Genomic DNA, 6,865 nt, shown 5'->3' with positions numbered 1-6,865 from the left:
GTAAATTTCTTTCAGTTCTTTGTAGGTTCTGGATACTAGCCCTTTGTCAGATGAGTAGATTGCAAAAATTTTCTCCCATTCTGTAGGTTGCCTGTTCACTCTGATGGTAGTTTCTTTTGCTGTGCAGAAGCTCTTTAGTTTAATGAGATCCCATTTGTCAATATTGGCCTTTGCTGCCATTGTTTTTGGTGTTTTAGACATGAAGTCTTTGCCCATGCCTATGTCCTGAATGGTACTACCTAGGCTTTCTTCTAGGGTCTTTATGGTATTAGGTCTAACATTTAAGTCTCTAATCCATCTTGAATTAATTTTCGTATAAGGATTAAGGAAAGGATCCAGTTTCAGCTTTCTACTTATGGCTAGCCAATTTTCCCAGCACCATTTATTAAATAGGGAATCCTTTCCCCATTTCTTGTTTCTCTGAGGTTTGTCAAAGATCAGATGGCTGTAGATGTGTGGTATTATTTCTGAGGACTCTGTTCTGTTCCATTGGTCTATATCTCTGTTTTGGTACCAGTACCATGCTGTTTTGGTTACTGTACCCTTGTAGTATAGTTTGAAGTCAGGTAGCGTGATGCCTCCAGCTTTGTTCTTTTGACTTAGGATTGTCTTGGCAATGCGGGCTCTTTTTTGGTTCCATACGAACTTTAAAGCAGTTTTTTCCAATTCTGTGAAGAAACTCATTGATAGCTTGATGGGGATGGCATTGAATCTATAAATTACCTTGGGCAGTATGGCCATTTTCACGATATTGATTCTTCCTATCCATGAGCATGGTATGTTCTTCCATTTGTTTGTGTCCCCTTTTATTTCACTGAGCAGTGCTTTGTAGTTCTCCTTGAAGAGGTCCTTTACAACCCTTGTAAGTTGGATTCCTAGGTATTTTATTCTCTTTGAAGCAATTGTGAATGAAGTTCATTCATGATTCGGCTCTCTGTCTGTTACTGGTGTATAAGAATGCTTGTGATTTTTGCACATTAATTTTGTATCCTGAGACTTTGCTGAGGTTGCTTATCAGCTTAAGGAGATTTTGGGCTGAGACAATGGGGTTTTCTAAATATACAATCATGTCATCTGCAAACAGGGACAATTTGACTTCTTCTATTCCTAACTGAATACCCTTGATTTCTTTCTCTTGCCTGATTGCCCTAGCCAGAACTTCCAACACTATGTTGAACAGGAGTGGTGAGAGAGGGCATCCCTGTCTTGTGCCAGTTTTCAAAGGAAATTTTTCCAGTTTTTGCCCATTCAGTATGATATTGGCTGTGGGTTTGTCAAAAATAGCTCTTATTATTTTGAGGTACGTTCCATCAATACCGAATTTATTGAGAGTTTTTAGCATGAAGGGCTGTTGAATTTTGTCAAAAGCCTTTTCTGCATCAATTGAGATAATCATGTGGTTCTTGTCTTTGGTTCTGTTTATATGCTGGATTACGTTTATTGATTTGCGAATGTTGAACCAGCCTTGCATCCCAGGGATGAAGCCCACTTGATCATGGTGGATAAGCTTTTTGATGTGTTGCTGAATCCGGTTTGCCAGTATTTTATTGAGGATTTTTGCATCGATGTTCATCAGGGATATTGGTCTAAAATTCTCTTTTTTGTTGTGTCTCTGCCAGGCTTTGGTATCAGGATGATGTTGGCCTCATAAAATGAGTTAGGGAGGATTCCCTCTTTTTCTATTGATTGGAATAGTTTCAGAAGGAATGGTAGCAACTCCTCCTTGTACCTCTGGTAGAATTCGGCTGTGAATCCATCTGGTCCTGGACTTTTTTTGGTTGGTAGGCTATTAATTATTGCCTCAATTTCAGAGCCTGCTATTGGTCTCTTCAGGGATTCAATTTCTTCCTGGTTTAGTCTTGGAAGAGTGTAAGTGTCCAGGAAATTATCCATTTCTTCTAGATTTTCCAGTTTATTTGTGTAGAGGTGTTTATAGTATTCTCTGATGGTAGTTTGTATTTCTGTGGGGTCGGTGGTGATATCCCCTTTACCATTTTTTATTGCGTCTATTTGATTCTTCTCTCTTTTCTTCTTTATTAGTCTTGCTAGTGGTCTGTCAATTTTGTTGATCTTTTCAAAAAACCAACTCCTGGATTCATTGATTTTTTGGAGGGTTTTTTGTGTCTCTATCTCCTTCAGTTCTGCTCTGATATTAGTTATTTCTAGCCTTCTGCTAGCTTTCGAATGTGTTTGCTCTTGCTTCTCTAGTTCTTTTAATTGTGATGTTAGAGTGTCAATATTAGATCTTTCCAGCTTTCTCTTGTGGGCATTTAGTGCTATAAATTTCCCTCTACACACTGCTTTAAATGTGTCCCAGAGATTCTGATATGTTGTATCTTTGTTCTCATTGGTTTCAAAGAACATCTTTATTTCTGCCTTCATTTCGTTATGTACCCAGTAGTCATTCAGGAGCAGGTTGTTCAGTTTCCATGTAGTTGAGTGGTTTTGATTGAGTTTCTTAGTCCTGAGTTCTAGTTTGATTGCACTGTGGTCTGAGAGACAGTTTGTTATAATTTCTGTTCTTGTACATTTGCTGAGGAGTGCTTTACTTCCAATTATGTGGTCAGTTTTGGAATAAGTGCGATGTGGTGCTGAGAAGAATGTATATTCTGTTGATTTGGGGTGGAGAGTTCTATAGATGTCTATTAGGTCTGCTTGCTGCAGAGATGAGTTCAATTCCTGGATATCCTTGTTAACTTTCTGTCTCGTTGATCTGTCTAATGTTGACAGTGGAGTGTTGAAGTCTCCCATTATTATTGTATGGGAGTCTAAGTCTCTTTGTAAGATTCTAAGGACTTGCTTTATGAAGCTGGGTGCTCCTGTATTGGGTGCATATATATTTAGGATAGTTAGCTCTTCCTGTTGAATTGATCCCTTTACCATTATGTAATGGCCTTCTTTGTCTCTTTTGATCTTTGATGGTTTAAAGTCTGTTTCATCAGAGACTAGTATTGCAACCCCTGATTTTTTTTGTTCTCCATTTGCTTGGTAAATCTTCCTGCATCCCTTTATTTTGAGCCTATGTATGTCTCTGCATGTGAGATGGGTCTCCTGAATACAGCAGACTGATGGGTCTTGACTCTTTATCCAGTTTGCCAGTCTGTGTCTTTTAATTGGAGCATTTAGTCCATTTACATTTAAGGTTAATATTGTTATGTGTGAACTTGATCCTGCCATTATGATATTAACTGGTTATTTTGCTCGTTAGTTGATGCAGTTTCTTCCTAGCCTCGATGGTCTTTACATTTTGGCATGTTTTTGCAATGGCTATGACCAGTTGTTCCTTTCCATGTTTAGTGCTTCCTTCAGGGTCTCTTGTAAGGCAGGCCTAGTGGTGACAAAATCTCTAAGCATTTGCTTATCTGTAAAGGATTTTATTTCTCCTTCACTTATGAATCTTAGTTTGGCTGGATATGAAATTCTGGGTTTAAAATTCTTTTCTTTAAGAATGTTGAATATTGGCCCCCACTCTCTTCTGGCTTGGAGAGTTTCTGCCGAGAGATCTGCTGTTAGTCTGATGGGCTTCCCTTTGTGGGTAACCCAACCTTTCTGGCTGCCCTTAAGATTTTTTCCTTCATTTCAACTTTGGTGAATCTGGCAATTATGTGTCTTGGAGTTGCTCTTCTCGAGGAGTATCTTTGTGGCGTTCTCTGTATTTCCTGGATTTGAATGTTGGCCTGCCCTACTAGGTTGGGGAAGTTCTCCTGGATGATATTCCGAAGAGTGTTTTCCAACTTGGTTCCATTTTCCCCCTCACTTTCAGGCACCCCAATCAGAAGTAGATTTGGTCTTTTTTACATAATCCCATACTTCTTGCAGGCTCTGTTCATTTCTTTTTCTTCTTTTTTCTTTTGGTTTCTCTTCTCGCTTCATTTCATTCATTTGCTCCTCAATCGCTGATACTCTTTCTTCCAGTTGATCGAGTCAGTTACTGAAGCTAGTGCATTTGTCATGTATTTCTCGTGTCATGGTTTTCATCTCTGTCATTTCGTTTATGACCTTCTCTGCATTAATTACTCTAGCTATCAATTCTTCCACTCTTTTTTCAAGATTTTTAGTTTCTTTGCGCTGGGTACGTAATTCCTCCTTTAGCTCTGAGAAGTTTGATGGACTGAAGCCTTCTTCTCTCATCTCGTCAAAGCCATTCTCCGTCCAGCTTTGATCCGTTGCTGGCGATGAGCTGCATCCCTTTGCAGGGGGAGATACGCTCTTATTTTCTGAATTTCCAGCTCTTCTGCCCTGCTTTTTTCCCATCTTTGTGGTTTTATCTGCCTCTGGTCTTTGATGATGGTGACGTACTGATGGGGTTTTGGTGTAGGTGTCCTTCCTGTTTGATAGTTTTCCTTCTAACAGTCAGGACCCTCAGCTGTAGGTCTGTTGGAGATTGCTTGAGGTCCACTCCAGACACTGTTTGCCTGGGTATCAGCAGCAGAGGCTGCAGAAGATAGAATATTTCTGAACAGCGAGTGTACCTGTCTGATTCTTGCTTTGGAAGCTTCCTCTCAGGGGTGTACTCCTCTCTGTGAGGTGTGGGGTGTCAGACTGCCCCCAGTGGGGGATGTCTCCCAGTTAGGCTACTCAGGGGTCAGGGACCCACTTGAGCAGGCAGTCTGTCCCTTCTCAGATCTCAACCTCCGTGTTGGGAGATCCACTGCTCTCTTTAAAGCTGTCAGACAGAGTCATTTGCATCTGCAGAGGTTTCTGCTGCTTTTGTTGTTGTTATCTGTGCCCTGTCCCCAGAGGTGGAGTCTACAGAGGCAGGAAGGTTTCCTTGAGCTGCTGTGAGCTCCACCCAGTTGGAGCTTCCCAGTGGCTTTGTTTACCTACTTAAGCCTCAGCAATGGCAGGCGCCCCTCCCCCAGCCTGGCTGCTGCCTTGCCAGTAGATCACAGACTGCTGTGCTAGCAATGAGGGAGGCTCTGTGGGCGTGGGACCCTCCTGGCCAGGTGTGGGATATAATCTCCTGGTGGGCCCGTTTGCTTAAAGCGCAGTATTGGGGTGGGAGTTACCCAATTTTCCAGGTGTTGTGTGTCTTAGTTCCCCTGGCTAGGAAAAGGGATTCCCTTCCCCCTTGCGCTTCCCAGGTGAGGCGATGACTCGCCCTGCTTCAGCTCTCGCTGGTCCGGCTGCAGCAGCTGACTTGTCCGGCACTCCCTAGTGAGATGAACCCAGTACCTCAGTTGAAAATGCAGAAATCACCGGTCTTCTGTGCCGCTCGCACTGGGAGTTGGAGACTGTAGCTGTTCCTATTCGGCCATCTTGCTCCGCCCCTCTGTCTAAAACTTTTGTACATCCCTTTAAAGGCAGAAGTTCAGAAGTGGATATAGAACTCAAGTGAAATTCTATAAATGCTAAAGATACAGTCAGTGATTATCACTGGCCTTCAAACATCCCATATAGACCAGATAGGTTAAAGATGTTTTTGGATGCTTGAAAGGCCAACTGATTTTTTCTTGGTCATCTTTTAAGCAAGCATAACATTGCATTTTATATGCATGAATATAATCATGCCCTGCATAACAACCCTTTGGTCAATGATGGGCTGCCTGTGTAACCATTGTCTCATGAGATTGTAAAGGAGCTGAAAAATTCTCAATACCTAGTGGATTTCACAGCTGTCATAACATCATAATGCACTGCATTACTCATATGTTTGTGGTGACGCTGGTGTAAAACAACCTGCTGCACTGCCAGTCATATAAAAGTGTAACACATACAATGATATACATAATTCTTGATAATAATAAACAACGGTGTTATTGGCTTATGTATTTACTAAACTTTCCGATATTTTAGAATGTACTCCTTCTACTTATGAAACAAAAGTTAAATGTAAGCAGCCTCAGGCACGTCCTTCAGGAAGTGTTCCAGAAGAAGCCATTGTTATCATAGGAGATGATAGCTCCATGCATGTTACTGCTCCTGAAGAACTTCTAGTGGGACAAGATATGAAGGTGGAAGGCAGTGATATTGATGATCCTGACCCTGTGTAGGCCTCAGTTAATGAGTGTGTTCGAGTCTTCATTTTTAACAAAAAGTTTAAAAAGTAAAAATAAAAAATAAAAATAGAAAGAGGTATAGAATAAGGATATACAGAAAGTACTTTTGTGCAGCTATACAATGTGTTTGTGTTTTAAGCCAAGTGTTATTACAAAAGAGTCAAAACGTTAAAAGAAAGGAAAAAAAAAAGCTTTTAAGTTTAAAAAGTTACAGTAAGCTTAGGTTAATTTATTATTAAAGATTTTTTTAAATAAATTTAGTGTATCCCAAGTGTACAGTGTTTATAAAGTCTACAGGAGTGAACAGTAATATACCTGGCCTTTGCATTAACTCCTATGCAGGAGTACTTTTTTATCTTACATACTGTATTTTATTGTACCTTTTCTATGTGTAGATGTTTCTATACACAAATACCACTGTGTTGCAGTTGCCTACAGTATTCAGTACAGTAACATGTTGTAGAGGCTTGTAGCCTGGGAGCATTAGGCTATGCCACATAGCCTAGGTGCATAGTAGGCTATACAATCTAGGTTTGTGTAAGTATACTCTGTGATGTTCTCACTACAATGAAATCACCTAATGATGCATTTCTCAGAACATATCCCCGTCGTTAAGCGACACATGACTATAAATAATGTATTTCAATAATGGGCATGGCACATTATTTTGTTCTAAATATTCTACATTTATCTTTACGTGGGAGTTTATGTTTTTGTACTAAATGCACAGTGTGAAGTCTTTATTTTTGACCTTCTGCCTCAAGCACCTCAAAGAACAACAAATATTTGAGAAAATTAGTCTGTTTTTAATTCAATGGAACACTGGAACTTCAAACAGCCTAGCTGTTGCTCTCAGAATAAGAACC

The sequence above is a fragment of the Macaca thibetana genome, chromosome 4 (assembly GCF_024542745.1).
Source record: "Macaca thibetana thibetana isolate TM-01 chromosome 4, ASM2454274v1, whole genome shotgun sequence".
Taxonomy (NCBI): Eukaryota; Metazoa; Chordata; class Mammalia; order Primates; family Cercopithecidae; genus Macaca; species Macaca thibetana.
The sequence above is the reverse complement of the archived record's forward strand: the minus strand, read 5'-3'. Positions refer to the sequence as shown.